Source organism: Hirundo rustica, chromosome 4 (genome assembly GCF_015227805.2).
Source record: "Hirundo rustica isolate bHirRus1 chromosome 4, bHirRus1.pri.v3, whole genome shotgun sequence".
Classification (NCBI taxonomy): domain Eukaryota; kingdom Metazoa; phylum Chordata; class Aves; order Passeriformes; family Hirundinidae; genus Hirundo; species Hirundo rustica.
In genome coordinates, this window is record NC_053453.1 from 15,731,326 (window position 1) to 15,748,583 (window position 17,258).

Here is a 17,258-nt window from a genome sequence, read left to right on the forward strand (position 1 = left end):
TGAGGGAGGAACAGGGGGAGGATACAATTCTTCAACCAGTTAGGGATACAGCAGGGAGGAGGTTATGCAAGGGCTCAAAATATGGCAACCAATAGGAAAGACAGTGGGAGTGGAAAGGGTCATATGGATTAGGGGAATTACCAAACTGGGTTTTGGCAGGGGGTTGGGGACAAGGACTGACAGGGAACTCTCTGGAACAATGGGTAGGGCATCGGGAGGATTGACCTTACGTAAATGAGGTAACAGGTGGGTCTAGGGAGTGATGGACAGCCTGGGCAAGGGAGAAGAAAACTTGGGTTGGAACGAAACATATCAGGGGGGAAAGAGGATCAAACTATTCAAAGGGGTTTACAAAAAGATGCATAAAGAAGAACACACCACCACACTATAGGAGTTTATAAGAACTTACTGAGGCCTATTGCTCTCACAGTTATCAATTATCTGTTCTACTCTGCGTTGCAAATTTATAATTTATAGCAGAACAGAGGTAAATTGCGTGCCATGATAATTATTTGTTAGCTTCATTCATATTGTATCAATTCCCACATAATTTTGTCAAATATTTTAAATTTTTAATTTTTTGTGCTTCTATAAGCAAGGAAGGTCAGCCACATAAATACAACAATGTAAGAGAAGTTTAACTAAGAATCCTAGATGTACATTTTTACATATTTTGTATTTGCCACCCCTTCATTGTTGAAAGGTATTTGTTTCCTAAAACTATATGGAATAATACTATAAGGAGAAGATGCCACTTCTAGTTCATATTTCTGCTTGTATAAATGTCCTTTGATATAACTAATCTGACTGTACAGTAATTGTAAGGTAAAATATGGCTTTCAACTGATTCTTTTTGTTGAAGGTACTGGTATGTTTTGGCTTGGTCTAAAAGTTCTTCTTGTCCTCCTGGTTTAGACATTACTGATAAATCCTTATATTTTTTTGGAAGCAGATATCAACAAGAAAAAATTGTGGATTAATAAGTTAACTCACACAATTTTGATAGTAACTGTTGCTCTGTGTTAGCAGAAGTTAATCCATCAAATTTAAGTGATTGACTAGTACAGTCTCTTCAATGTGACAAGAAAAAAAAAAAAAAACAACAACTTTTCAACTCCAAAACCAACAAGTAAGCTTTACTGGCCTGCTGAATACTATTTTATTCTGTGTCCATAAATCCATTGGACCTGTACTGTCTTTAAATAATGAGGAAATATTAAATAGTATATACATGTTGTCTGAAATCTTACAGAAATTTGCATTTCAGGAAGTTTAAAGTTTGCAGCATGAAACTTGGTTGTGCACTCGTGTGAAGTCCTCTTTTGAGGAGGCTGAAATCTGATCTCTTCCCTTGACCTAAACCCTAAGACTCCTCCCCTAGAATATCCTATAAAACCCATGACCCTGCTCCTTCTCACTCTCTTCGTTTTCACCTCCCTTCGTCTTTACCTCTCTTTGTCTTCACCCCCTCCCCAGCCTGGAGTACCAGTGAGAACAACAGGATTGGCACCCCTCTTCATTCCTCATGGGAAGGGGTTTTTAAGAGCTACAAGCAGCTAGTCTGCCTGCAAAAAGGGCAATGGGGATTCTTACCAACTCTCCTGACATGTTTACTACAACTTATGGACGGTAAAGGCCTAGTGGCTACTTATGGACAATTATGGATGATTTGCATGCAGAGTGTTGGTGCCCTAGATAAGTGGTCCTCCTTCCTGTGAACCTTCAAGTTTTTCAGTTTCTGTGAAGCTGCCTATATATTTCCTTACCTTCTGTTCCTAAGAGCGCAGCAAGGAGTGAAAACTGCCAGCATGGCACGGAGTTGCTACCATCTCTCCGTCACTCTGTGCCCCTCTTCACCCCTATTCCCCTTTCCCTGAAGGCAGGACAAGGTTGGAAACTGTCCAGAAGTGATGCGGGTGAGCTACCATCCTCCTACCTTTATCTCCTGTCATTCCACATCCTCTGTTCCCTGCCCGGGAAGGCAGTGGCTGCTCCGTCCTGGGCGCTCCTTCTAAAAAATGGCACTTACCATGCGGTTTTGAGATCACCTCTTTCCCGCCGAAATCCTTCTCTTCCGGCCCTGTGCCTGCCCTTCCCCCTGCCTGCCTACCTCCCTCCCACTTCCGGCGGCGCGGCTGCAGCTGGCCCACCCCGGGCCCGCACGGCAGGGGAGGTGAGGCGGGGCTGGCCAGAGAGTGCCAGGCTCTGCTGTGCCCTGCAGCTGGCCCACCCCGGGCCCGCACGGCAGGGGAGGTGAGGCGGGGCTGGCCAGAGAGTGCCAGGCTCTGCTGTGCCCTGCAGCTGGCCCACCCCGGGCCCGCACGGCAGGGGAGGCGAGGCGGGGCTGGCCAGAGAGTGCCAGGCTCTGCTGTGCCCTGCAGCTGGCCCACCCCGGGCCCGCACGGCAGGGGAGGTGAGGCGGGGCTGGCCAGAGAGTGCCAGGCTCTGCTGTGCCCTGCAGCTGGCCCTGCCCCGGGCCCGCACGGCAGGGGAGGTGAGGCGGGGCTGGCCAGAGAGTGCCAGGCTCTGCTGTGCCCTGCAGCTGGCCCACCCCGGGCCCGCACGGCAGGGGAGGTGAGGCGGGGCTGGCCAGAGAGTGCCAGGCCCTGTGGTGCCCTGCAGCGGGTGCAGCAGAGGAGGCGTGGCAGAGCAGCGTAGTCCTGAGAGAAGGCCAGACCCTGCCGTGTGGTGCTGAGAGCTCTAGGACTGCCGCTTTCACCATTCCTCGCTTCACAGTCATCATCACCTACAATAGTAACACCCACAACACCAGTACCAAAGCTGAGACCAAACAGTAAGAACTGTGCCCCTCATGAAGAGGAGATGAAAGAACTGCACCCCTTCTGGTAGGAAGAGCAAAAGCCAAAGGAGATTGAACTATTAACTCACTAAGTGAAAATTTATTAATTTAATTCAGTATCATCAATTCTGTTACTTTATCCTCTGTAATTATGTTTCAAATGCTTTTCTGTTATTTGTTAATTTAGCTTCATAATGATAATTTTAATTTTGTAAACCAGTAAGTCATATTCCTGAAAATCCTCTTCTTATAAGTTATTCAACACACCTTTTAACCTATTTATAAAAGGAGGAGTTGTGGAATCTTGTTTTGAGGTGGTTGAAATCTGATAGCTTCCCTTGACCTAAAATCTAAGACTCCTCCCCTAAAATACTCGATAAAACCCACAACCCTGCCCCTTCTCGCTCTCTTTGTCTTCGCCTCCCTTCGTCTTCACCCCCTCCCCAGCCTGGGGTAAGGGGGAATAAATGGGTTCTTGTGCTTAACAGCAAAGACTTGTCTCGTCTGTTTCCCCTGCCAGTGGTTGTAACCTCCCTGGACATGGTGGTCACTGTTGCCACACAATGCAACACACTTGAATTAAATTACAATAGCCTAAATGAAGGAGAAAGTGGTTTCTATGTGATGAGAAAATGCAAACAAAGCATATAAAGAATTTGTTGCTTATTTATTGTTTTATCTCTTTATTTGAGTGTATGTAGAAAGCGTCACCTTTTTTTATCCTGTTACAATAAATTCCCCATCCTTTCTGCAGTTTTCTTATGGTAAATGTTCATATAATTTATATTTAATCCTTATGAGAAATAGATTTTAAATGAAATAGATAATTCATACTGACTTCCTGCTGATTGCTTTCTTCACTTCCTTTCTTCCTGTTTGGAGAAAAGTTGCAAGAAATATTCTTCAAATAATTATAAAATAAAACCAGGTCAGAGTAGATGAGAGAAGAATATATAATAAATTTTATGCTGTGAAGGAAAATTCTCAGGGAGTCAAGTTCTTGACCACTGCATAACTGCAAAAAGATCAGGGTATTCACATGGCACTACCACAAAACTGATACTGTTCATGGATAAAATGTGCAACCTCTCAATGCATACTTCTAGAAAAAAAATACTACATTGCAAATTATGCTATCCAGTCTTTTGATGATTAACTTTGCTGCTTTGTTAGTAGTTCATGTACTATTCTTCCACACAAGTTATTGCATGTGTATATGCAGAGTTGAAGGGACCTACAATGTTTGCATTGAATGACTACCAGCAGTACATGTAACCTGTGATGGTTAGTAATCTAAGAACTCTCTTAATGATTGTGCTGCATAAGAGAAGACTGACAAATTCAATAAATAAAAGAGTAAATATGTGAGTTTCAAAAGCATTATGTTTGCTGAACCTTCTTCTTAGGTGATTTCCATTATCAAATGTATCACTTGGCATATTGATTTGAATATGCCTTGTCAACCAACATTCCTGTTCTAAATGCCCTCTGATTACTAAATGGAGAGCTACTTAACCAGTAATTTTTAATCTGAGGTATTAAAAGAAAAGTACCTCAATATGCAATTTTTAATGGATGTGTTTGCATGATTAAACCTATAATTGTATGTTGTCTTGTGGCTGAACCTATATTATTTTGTGGAATTGCATTACACCAAAATAACAGGGACCAGTCCCTGATTTTTATACCTAGTTTTAGTGCATAAAAATAGATGAACAATTCTATAATGCTTTTGCTAAACTGCCATCACTTAATAATTTTTCAGGGTATGAGTCCATTGGTTATTTAATTTAGAAAGTGTCTGTGTCTGCTCTTTAATCTACCGCTTGCTGGTGTATTACCATTAAAACTGTGGGAATGACACCATGGCTCTTTGAGGAATGGCCTGTAACCTTCTGTTCTATAACCTGGAATCACATTCACTTTTTCATGCTTGCATGGCATTGGTGGCTCATAGATATTCTGTGACTGATTAGTAGATCCAGCTGCTTTTCCTTCTTTATTGTTTCCAACTGAGAAACTCCTGGATTATAGAAGAAATTCTCATTATTGGTCCCTGCATGAATAACCTTTACTTTCTGCAGTTGAATTTCATCCATATATGTACCCCATTCCTTAATGTCAGGGAGTCCTTCCATTACAAGGACCTGATCTTTCCCATGCTCACAGGGTTGCCAATTTTGTGTCAGCAAGTGAAATACCTTTACATTTTTCTTTCCAAGGGTAATAATGAAGATATGAAATGAGTGTTGACTAGTGCTTCATTTCTACTTGAAACTTGATGTTCTCTTACGTATTTTTGAAATTTCCTTTTGAGTCTGTCCTTGCATATTTTACTTTTCACATTCTAGTTCTCTTCTTTCCCATTATCATTAATAATGTCTAATATAATACCGAGCGGCACCAATATCTTAACTTACTGAAGTACATGTTTATGTTGTATACCATACACTATAGTATATATTTTTATATTACAAAGTACATTCTTGCACTTAGTGCAAGAAATTATTTTAAATATCTGATGAATTTGTCATAACCTCCCTCTGAGAAGCAGTCCTAGAGGAGAATGATCATATCGAGATTTCTTCCCCAGTAGCTGGAACAATTATGTTGGATATCATGTGGGGCAGTTGTGTGTCTCAGTAGCTACCCTAGTTTGGGGTAATCCCCTTGGTCAGTTCCATTTGAAACCTAGGGTGTGTCCCAGCATGGAAAGTGATCAATATCTGTGTATTTCCCCCTGTTTCTTTGAAAATACCTTTCATCCCTGACCTCATAGTGTGCATGCTTATTCCTGGCAGACTTTATACTGACTTCTGGATCTGCTGCAGTGGCAGATTTGTTAGTCCGTACCAAGAACTCTCCAGTCACAAAAACACTGCCCCTCATCTTAAAGCTACATTCTGCATTATTTTTCCTGTCTGTTAACTATCCTGCCTTGTCTTCTGTGTAATGCCTTTGTTTATACTAGGGCAATTTCTCAAAGCTATCTCCATTACCACTTCTCTTATGGGGCTAGCAGCTTCTCTCTTCTGTCATCCTATCTTCTCTTTCAGCATGTTTCTCCTCATTGCTGCCCACTGCATCACAGCTGCTTCTAAACTGGCTCTTAATCCTCCTGCCATTTTCTTACAGTCGTTCTTTTTTTTGGTTTATTGATCTGCCATTCAGCTTCTGCTGTTCAGTAAATGCAGGCCTTCAGTTTTTTATGTGGCCTTCTCTCTTCCATTTATCTTGACATTCTCATTTGGACTTCTGTTTTCCAAGTCCACATCCAGTCTTCATTTCTTCTTCTCCATGAGCCCCATGCAGAAAATTCACAAACCCAGGTTCTATCTGTCACTTGCTCAGACAGAATGTACTTCTCATAGGTTTCTTGGGTTTATGGGGGTTTTTTTGGTTGATTTTTTTTTTCCATCTTCCCAGTGAGCAGTTCACTGTTCCTTGTTGCCTGAGTAACTCTCTGCACTCCTTACCTTGCCTTTAAATCATAGATGGGTTAAACTTGCTTTACACAAACTCAGTGTTTTCTGTCATTTGTTGGGCTCATTAGTCAGCAATCTCCATGTTACAGCCATTTTACATCTTTTATATCTTTGAGTTTACAGTCTTCACCTCAAAATATAGGAAAAAAAATAATTAAACAAGAAAAAAAAAATTTCCAAGTAATTCCACTGATTTTTAGCTGATGATCACCGTAACATAAACATAGCCAACAAAGCATTTTTTTAGAAATTATTTGCTGTTCCTCTTCTGCTCTGAATCAACCCCATCCATATATATGCACGTTTTTCTCCTATTTATCAGCAGAGGTGTCCTAGCAAATGCCTGCTGTTCAATGTTTCTCCATATCTGTCAGATGCAATTCTCTACAGAACACCTGGAGAAGAATGTTGTAAAAGTAAATCATTGGAGACAAGGTGAAGTGTGTACTCCGTTTTTATAATGCATTTCACTGCCCTGTTCTTTCTCAAAGCATGAAGCTGTAATCCAACAGATCTAACTGATGAAAAGTCAAAATGCTCTGCCTCTTTTAATGGAATTTCAATTCCTTTTTCTGTGAAATCTCCTCTTGGAGACTGAATCTGACAACTACACTTCTTTAGTAAAGAATTTAAAGGTAGAAGTCAGAGGTTGAAGAATGTGGTTTCTCCTTTTTGGGGGTCATAATTATTTAATAAAAAAGGTCTAAATTCTATTGCACTCTTCAAAAGTACACATGTACTATAATAATTTGATGCAAGCTCGCTGAAATTAGAATTGTACCAAAATCTAAACAGTTGAGAATTCTGAAGAAACCTCAATCTTCAATATTATATGAACTTAAATCTTCCTTTACAAATAACTGAGAAGAATCCTGTTCCCTGAAAATTTCTTCCAACTCTGCCAGCTGGAGAAAGTAGAGACTTATTTTCTTAGCGTGAAATAGAAAATTTATCACTGTTTCACCTGAGGTCTGTTGACATCTATGTTTTCTACCAAAATGAAAATAGGAGAAAAACTATAGAGAGATAAAGCAAAATGACTTTCACAAGCATTAATTGCAGTCTACAAAACTACTATACTTTCAGATCCTGTAGTTTATACTGGTACAGTTTTTAAAACTCCTGAAATATTTCTGTTCTGCGAAGCATATGGATGACATATAGGACTTGATCTTTACAGTCATTCAAACAAAGTAAAATTTGAAAAGGAATTGAACTTAAAAGTACACACTACGCATATTATTCACATTGAAGACCAGGTTTTCACGTACAATTGGAAGGACGGTAATTAGACAAACTAGACTACAATTCTTTGCTATCATATCCTGAAAAGTACAAGGCTTTTCTTTCTCATTTTATCACTAGGAATCTGTTTCAAATGGATTAGTGACTTTTTTTCTCCAACTAAATGCATTAAATTCTTCAGAAGCTCTTTTGTCTAGCAGCTGAATAGTGCTTCCTGGAAAAACTTGAGTGCAACTACATTGTTGTGTGAAGATTATGAAGATAACTTGCAAACTCTTTGATTGTTTCCTAAGTTTTCTGCTGTATAATATGTAACCCAGGAGGGGGATTTTTACATTTTTATTACAAAAGCCTACGTTTCAAATAGCTTTGCAAGTTCAATTCTGTTTTCATGCACTTTGAAGATTCAGTACAATCAAGACACTTTGGGATGAATTTTAAGAGTTATGCATGGAAAATAATCACATACTGTTTGATCATAAATAAAGGGGGATTTGTGTGTGTTTCCTACAGATTGCTTTGAAAGTTTACCCTTTTAGAAGTTCATAAGCTGCAGCAAAGAAAGGCCTTCAGGGTCAGACAGGAGTTCTAAAACTTTTTAAATGGTTTCTATAACATATTTTAAATTTCTGTAAGCATGACCCAAAGTCTGTGAAACTAAATGCAGTTGGTTTTCTCCTTTCCAGTAAATTTTAGATCAAAAAATCCCTTAATTTTCTAAGAGAAATAAAGCATATGTTTGACTGATTTTGGACTCAAAAGATTATTTATTTTGAGAAATAATTAAGATAATTGTAATGAAATGTCTTATCATCACATGAGTTGGACATTTAAATAATTTATTAATAGAAGTACTGTAACTGGACTATAAAGTGAGCCTATTAGGTATCAAGACTACCATTCATTGTCCCTATGAGGTAAATATAATATTTCTCATTGTACTGCTTGATATTCACATTTCTGAAAATTAAAACAAATTAAAAACCCCAAAAAACCCAAACAAAATATCAGGAGCTGTTGAGGCCAGTCCTGACACTGCTGTATTATTTTAAGATGGCTTCCAAGGCTTGATTAACTCTTTATATTTCCTAAGCATGTTGCCATAGATGGCATAAGACAGGGAGCACTACAGGTACCTGAACTTTTACTAAAATTTTGAAAGATTGCATATTTATGGCATATGCACCATATTCTATTAAGATTAATGATGGCTGTTTCAGGAACACTCAGACTTCTAAGGAAGAGAAACATAATGAAATGTTTTCTTCCTTGTTTTCTCCCAGGATATTCTGGTTCTATTCACTTTTATTTACAGTACAGTAAATACAACATTTGTTTTATTCTAAATCTGTAGACGATAATATGTCTGGAGTGTTTTAGTCAAATGGAAAACTGGAGCTAACATGTAATAATACAGAAATAGCAGCACTTTCATTAACTTTTGAACAAAAAAGATGTTGCTAGAGATGATGTAACAGTTCAAACCATGAGGATTTAAGAGTTTTGCAGAAACTGCAGACAATTGTTCAGCTAACTAAAAGTATTGATGCCTACAAATTACTTCAGACCTTAACGGAATTAAACTAGTTGAAAAGCAAGTGGAATAATTCATTGTGTAGAATTTATCCCACAAATTTAGTTAGAGCAGTCTAGATTACTGATTGCAGACACCTTCCCCTGGGAATTGATCTCTTCCTACTGTGAGTTGCTCATGAGCTGCTTTTCAGTTGGTTAATTATAAATGTTGTGGGAATGGGGAAAGAACAGCCTCCACACCACTTAAATTTAGGCAACTAACTTAAGTGCCTGAGACAGCCGGCTGATCTACTAGGTTTCTTATATACTCAGTGGAAAAAAAAGATAGACTCTCCCTCAGGGAGAATTTAGATAAAAATTTTAAGCCCCTGCTCTGACTTGCAGTACTTTCATTTTTCTTTACAAATTCTAAGAATATTCTCAGTTGTTTCTGTCACCTGAAATGTGTAATTTCCCTTAACACTCTGAATTTATAATTTACTCCTAAAGAAATTAAAAACATACATTTGGTTTAAACATATTAAGGCAAAAAATTTGCTTGAGCATAGCAAAAATAGTACACAGGTATGTTCAACAAAACTGGCCCTTCCCTGGAAGCAGTTAAATAGAAAGGGTAGAAGGGCCCAGCTGGGTCAGAAGACATCCTCCCAAAGCCCTGCACTTAGTGTAGAATCATGGAATGGTTTGGGCTCAAAAGAACTTTGAAGATCAGCTAGTTCCAAACCCCTACCATGGGCAAGAACACCTTCGACTAGATCAGGCTTTTGAGGGCTCTATCCAGCCTGGCCTTGAACACTTCCAGGGATGGGGTATCCATCTGGGCAACCTGTACAGTGTCTCACACCATCATAGTGAAGATATTCTTTGCAATATCCAATCTAATCCTCTTCTCTTTCAGTTTAAAGTCTTTCACCCTTTTCCTATACCAATAGGCCTAACAGTTTGGGTCCATCCTTTTTTTATAAGCCCTATTTAAGTACTGGAAGTACTGATGGAGAGATCAAACTGTACCTGTCCCAGTAAAAACCTGTAAGAGACACCACTCACCACTTGTCTCTCTCTGGACAATGAGCTGTTGACCACTACTCTCTGGATAGGACCATCCAAGTGATTCCTCATCCACTGAATAGCCCATCCATAAAAATTCATAGATCTATGATTTAGAGAGAAGGATATAGTGGAGAACTGCGTCAAAGGCCTTACAGAATTCCAGAGAGATGACACTGAGAGCACTTCCCTTGTCCACTGATGTAGTCACTCCATCATGGAAGGCCTCTGCATTGGTCAAGCAGGATTTGCCCTTGGTGAAGGCATACTGGCTGTCCCAAATCACCTCCCTGTCCTCCATGTGCCTTAGCATAGCTTCGAAGTGAATCTGTTCCATGATCTTCCCAAGCACAGAGATGAAGTTGACAGGTTAGTAGTTTGTCACAGAGAGTGGCAGGCTTTGCTCTCCCCTCTCCTGTCTTACAGTCTGTCTACTCAGGAGGTATAGGAAGAGATGTTACCAGTGAAGACTGAGGCAAAAAAAATGCGCGAATATCTCAGCTTTCTGCTCTTTTATTGTTACCAGCTGGTGCATCTTTCTCATCAGGTGGGGTATGCTTTCTTTGGCTTTCATATTTTGGCTAATATGCCTGTAGAAGCCCTTATTATTATTTGCATCCCTTCGCAAGTTGTGCTCCAGCTGCACTGCAGTCTTTTTAACCCCAGCCCTACACAACTGATGAGTGCTCATTAACTCTTCCCAGGATACCTGTCCCTGCTTCCATTGCCTGTGTAGTTGCTATGTATTAGAATAACGATAATGGAATTTCAAACAAAGCTAATGGTATGGATAATTAATCAACTTTTATAACAACATTTTGTAAGATATTTCATTCAAAAAAAAAAAAAAAAAAAAAAAAAAAAAATCCACTATATTCCTGGACACACCACATGTAAATGTGTTATCTCCACAGAAACCATATGCTAGAATGACCTAGCTATACAGGCAGTGGTCTAGATATGGGTAGCTGTGCTGCAATTACTCTTTATTTGGCTGTACATTGAGCAGATTTCCTTTCGTAGTTTGAAGAAATGAAAAACTGGGTTAAAAAATAGGGTAGTTTGGAGCTGCCTCTTGCTTGGTCTGATGCTGTCCCAGAAGTTTACCAAAGATATGGCTTATGGATATTGTTCTTTCTCTCTACCTATGTCAGCTGATCTCTTAGACTTAATGTTTGTAATATCAATACTTGCAGTTGTGATTTCAAAACTGGTTTTCAATTTAAAAGTTACTAATACTGACTTACTAGGTATACAAGTAACAAAGATCCAGATAAATCTTCTTTATTTAGGCAAAATCTTACAAATCCCTGTTTCAGATTTGTGTTTAGATCTATAAAAGGGTTTAAAATATATTTTCTGAAAGAGTTTTGTAACCATTTCACGAATCCAACTTTAAACTGAGTTTAAAGCCTAAGGATTTAATTATGTCCTCTCAGACCAGCAGAATACAAAGAATCTCAGTTTATAATAATTAAATAGCTATTTGACATAGTCCAGGGCACACTGGTTGGAAAATCTATGCAGAGGATTACATGCAGGAAAAAGAGAAACAACAAAAGTGTGAGAGAAGGCGAGGAGAATGAGGGAACTATGGATCACTAACGGCAATGAAAGTGTACAAGGGGCTTTGAACTAAAATTCAAAACATTCTTGAAAAAAATGAAGTCACAGTCAGAAAAGAATGAAATTTATTAGGGAAAAGAAAGCTTTCAAATAGGAATAATCTGAGGCTTAACTAAAGAGTGAGCAACCAATTCTTCAGAAAAAGATTTTGTGCTGTTAGCAAGTTGCATATAGGTTAGCAATGCCATGCTGAATGAAAGAAAACAAATCTGTACAATATACCAACACTTATACAGCCTGTAAGCCATGTGCATATCCTGAAGATAAGCATGGTTTTCATTTCTATCCAGTCTGAAATAGACATAGTAGTTTGTGTCAGCTTCTTTCCATCTTCTTCATAGACTCTAGTGGAAGTCCAAGAAGAGACCATTAAATTCACTGTCCTACTTCCCTCTATTTCCTTTACTGGATTCTGTTCCTCTCTTCCATTTACCAGTTCCTTTATTATTTAGATGGGTTTCCATGCTCCCAGACAATGAAAAACTCCTGACATTTTGGCTAGTAGTCCTGGAAATCCCTTATCTTTCTCACTCATGATCTTCCAGCCTCTTGAATTGAAGAAGCAAAGTCCTCAAGGGACAGGTTTTTGGATCTCACACATTACTCTAGATTCCTATCAAGAAAATAAGCCTCTAAGCCTAGATTAGTAGATATATGAGTTCTCAGGAGCCATGGGATTTGATTTTTTTCATAGTTTGCCTTTATTAGGAATGGGAAGAAAACCACCTTTACATTTTTAGAGATGAGTCTCTTAAGCCTAAGTACTATGTTCCATTTGGGACGTGGATTTCATTCTGAACAACTCATCTGAAACAGATTTTTCTGTCTGTGCCCTGAGGGATTTATTGGCAAAACTAGCCATCTATTAATGTTTTCTTGGGACGCCGCATAGGGAGAATAGATACGATAAATCTTAGTTGTATAAAAGCCCAGAAGCTATAGGTTTTACAGGACAGAAAATAGAAAATCCCCAAAAATTCAAACCTGTTTATTTTACTTGGAATGAAAGAACATTTTGACTGAAGCTTGGCTGAAAATGTCTTTTGAGGTGGCCAGTTTGCCCACCACACACTAATCAATTGCACATCATACTTTGCCCTTGTGCACTTTTTCTTAAACATAAAATTATCTTTCATGGACCCTGCAAAAGAGCAGGAACTTGTATTACTAATTACTATGTCAATGGCCTTGGGCTTGGGTGAGATTAGATCTAACAATAAAAGAAATTAACAAATGTATTCATAATATCACACTGCATTAGTGGTAATAGTCTGCAATTTAAATTTACATTACTCATCAGGATTCATGTTTCTCAGCTGTCAGATAAAATTAAGATTGTTCAAAGCCCAATTAGTTCTGATTACTTCTGTTAGTTTTTCCTGACTGGTCTCAGAACAATCACTGCAGAACATTTCAGATTTACTTAAGCATAGTTAAAAATTTTCATGTTAAAATTTTTACCCACGTCCTTGCCATGGGTGGCTCTCTTAGTCTCTTATCAGCCCCTCCAGCACTGGTAAATGCCATCCTGGGCCTCAGTGTTCTGGGTTTTTCACTCCAGAGCACGTTTAAACAGTCCCAAGAAAAAAAGAAAGAAAACAGTCCAGGGAACTTCTCTGCCTCAGTTAGCTAAAAACTAACTAAAAGCACAGGAGATCTCTGTCCCGCTGTCTGTCCGTGCTGCCGATGATACAGTCCAGGACCAGAATGTGTAGGAGTGAGAGCAGTTTCTGAAAACAAACCCCATGCTTCTCCTTTCCTCCCTTCGCTCTCAGAACCAGTCTTAAAGGTACAGAACACAATATCCAACACAAACAGAACAGACAACTGGGGATACAAACATCATAAAGTTACCCTAGGACAGTTTCTTAAATGTTAATTTTGCTGTACATACTACTTTCCTTCCACTTTCATCATGCATACTTCATTCTGTCTAACCTCACTTGCAACAAATATTTTTCAGCAGTTACTGACATATCACCATAGTTATTCTGTTATTCTAGTTTGTTGTACTGCATTTCCAACCAAATCATGCTCTAGCAAAGTAACAAAACATTACCACTTATCACAAATACTGGCTTTATTTTAACTTATAAACAAACAAAAAAATCTGATTAAAATTCTTTTGGCTATAAGGCTGGTTTTTATACAATATTATACCTCTAGTAGAGTTTACTTACCCAATACAATTTTTTAATCTGTGTTGCCAGTTTGCATTTCTACAGTATCATAACAGAGCTAAAAAGCCACCATTGGGCTCAATGGAAAAAATAAGTTTTATTACATTATGTCTCAAAAAACCAAAATCTTACACATTTGTGAAGCTTAAACATTCAATTATTAAACATAAACTTGGAAGATGACAAAACTGTTCTGTACCTACTCTTATAGGTGTGTGAATAGGTACAGAAATCGTACCTTTTCTTAGAAATGTATTAACTTCAAAGTTATTTGTAATTTATGTAAATCAGAAAACACCTAGTGGAAAAAAATTGTGATTGAACAATGGCAGTAAAAATAAATTAAAAAAAAAAAATCTTCACAGGATTGAAGTTTCCCATCTCATTTAAAATACTTACAATGAAAGTACTGGAAGCCACAAACATTTATATTATTTACCAAACAAACAAACAAACAAACAACTTGTTACTCATGTGGGACATATCTCTAGCATGCAGCTGTGCTGCTCCACATTAACTTTTCATCTTCCTTGATTGTTATTCAGAGGTGTTGGGGTTTAAGTCTGCTGTAGAATTTTTCCCCCCCTCCCAAGTTGCTAGGAGACTAAGTGCTGAGTGCTTAACGTGGACAAAAGAACTGATAACTTAGTTTTGGGGGAGGGAAAAAAGCTCCCGGAGAGAGCAGAGGGTGGGGGGATCTCGCGGTTTTTTTTTTTTTCGTTGCTTCTTCCCGGGGTGGGGAGCACGGATCGGGCCACGGCTGCTGGAGTCCACGGTTAACGAAGGAGTCTGGTCCTGGGAATTCTACCATCTGTTGGAGTATCCAGGAATTCGGAGTTTCTTTGCTGTCCTGCTGGATTTTTGGGTGAGACCGGGTCCCGCCGCTGCGGCTTCTCCGGCACTGCCACCTCTGCCTGCCGAGGACACCCCCTGCCTGCGGAGGACAATCCACCGCGCCCGGCTTCCAGCCATCAGCGCCGGAGCTTCTACCATTTGTCCTCGGGGTTCTTAGTTCTGTTCTACTATTGTTATAATTGCTGTTGTTTTTTTGTCTGTCCTGTTATATTTACTAGTAAAGGACTGTTATTCCTTTTCCCCATAGCTCTGACTGAAAAGTTTTATTTTTAATCTTCCAAATTATAATAACACGGAGGGAAGGATTCAAATTCCTCATTTCCTGAAGAGGCCTGTCCATAGCAGACACCTGTCTTTTCAAACCCAAGAGAGAATTTGGTGTCCAACGTGGGGCTTGAACCCACGACCCTGAGATTAAGAGTCTCATGCTCTACCGACTGAGCTAGCCGGGCGGAGAATGGAGATTGACTGTGGACTATCGTGCCTTGAACGAAGTGACTCCACCATTGAGCGCTGCTGTGCCGGACATGCTGGAACTCCAGTACGAGCTGGAGTCCAAGGCAGCAAAATGGTATGCCACAATTGACATTGCTAATGCCTTTTCCTCCATTCCTCTGGCTGCACAATGCAGGCCTCAGTTTGCTTTCACCTGGAGGGGCGTGCAGTACACCTGGAACCGACTGCCCCAGGGGTGGAAACACAGCCCCACCATCTGCCATGGACTGATCCAGGCTGCACTGGAAAAGGGTGAGGCTCCGGAGCACCTACAGTATATCGATGACATCATTGTGTGGGGGAACACGGCAATGGAAGTGTTTGAGAAAGGAGAGAAGATCATCCACATTCTCCTGAAAGCTGGTTTTGCCATCAAGCAGAGCAAGGTCAAGGGACCTGCCCGAGAGATCCAGTTCCTGGGAGTAAAGTGGCAAGATGGACAGCGGCAGATTCCCACTGAGGTCATCAATAAGATCACTGCAATGTCCCCACCAACCAGCAAAAAGGAGACACAAGCTTTCCTAGGCGCTGTAGGATTCTGGAGGATGCACATTCCTGAGTACAGCCAGATTGTGAGCCCTCTCTACCTGGTCACCCACAAGAAGAACGATTTCCACTGGGGCCCTGAACAGCAACAAGCCTTTGCCCAGATCAAGCAGGAGATCGCTCATGCAGTAGCCCTTGGCCCAGTGAGGACGGGACCAGATGTGAAGAACGTGCTCTACTCAGCAGCCGGGAACAATGGCCTGTCCTGGAGCCTTTGGCAGAAGGTGCCTGGGGAGACTCGAGGCCGACCACTGGGATTCTGGAGCCGAAGCTACAGAGGGTCCGAAGCCAACTACACTCCCACAGAGAAGGAAATCTTGGCCGCCTATGAAGGAGTTCAAGCTGCCTCAGAGGTGATTGGCACAGAAGCACAACTCCTCCTGGCACCCCGACTACCGGTGCTGGGGTGGATGTTTAAAGGAAAGGTTCCCTCCACCCATCATGCCACCGACGCCACATGGAGCAAATGGATTGCCCTCATCACTCAGCGCGCCCGCATTGGAAACCCAAATCGCCCTGGGATTTTGGAGATAATTACAAACTGGCCGGAAGGTGAAAACTTTGGTCTCATGGATGAAGAGGAGCAGGAACAAGTGACACGTGCTGAAGAAGCTCCACCATACAACCAACTGCCAGCAGAAGAAACACGCTATGCTCTTTTCACTGACGGTTCCTGCCGCGTCGTAGGGATGAACCGGAAGTGGAAAGCAGCTGTATGGAGCCCCACACGACAGGTTGCACAAGCCACTGAAGGAGAAGGTGGGTCAAGCCAACTTGCTGAACTCAAAGCTGTTCAACTGGCCCTGGACATTGCTGAAAGAGAGAAGTGGCCAAAGCTCTACCTCTACACTGATTCGTGGATGGTGGCCAATGCTCTGTGGGGCTGGCTGGACAGGTGGAAAAAGGCCAATTGGCAGCGTAGGGGAAAGCCAATCTGGGCTGCAGATGAGTGGAAGGACATTGCCACTCGGGTAGAGAAGCTACCTGTCAAAGTCCGCCATGTAGATGCCCATGTCCCCAAGAGTCGGACTAATGAGGAGCACCGAAACAACGAACAGGTCGATCAAGCTGCCAAGATAGCGGTGTCAAAGATAGACTTAGATTGGCAACACAAGGGAGAGTTGTTCCTAGCTCGATGGGCCCATGATGCCTCAGGTCACCAGGGTAGAGATGCCACCTATAAGTGGGCACAAGACCGAGGGGTGGATCTAACTATGGACAGTATTTCTCAGGTTATCCATGACTGTGAGACGTGTGCTGCCATCAAGCAGGCCAAGCGGGTGAAGCCCCTGTGGTATGGTGGGCGATGGTCCAAGTATAAGTACGGGGAAGCCTGGCAGATTGACTACATCACCCTTCCCCAAACCCGCCAAGGCAAGCGCTATGTGCTGACCATGGTGGAAGCCACCACTGGATGGCTGGAGACCTACCCTGTGCCCCATG

At 40.9% G+C, this 17,258-nt stretch overlaps 1 non-coding gene across 1 annotated transcript; it reads right to left on the reverse strand.

Annotated features, from left to right (window-relative positions):
- Positions 1 to 15,153: 15,153 nt before the first annotated feature.
- TRNAK-CUU (transfer RNA lysine (anticodon CUU)) lies at positions 15,154 to 15,226 on the reverse strand. The gene has a single exon. It is a non-coding gene; the product is annotated as a tRNA-Lys (tRNA).
- Positions 15,227 to 17,258: the final 2,032 nt, after the last annotated feature.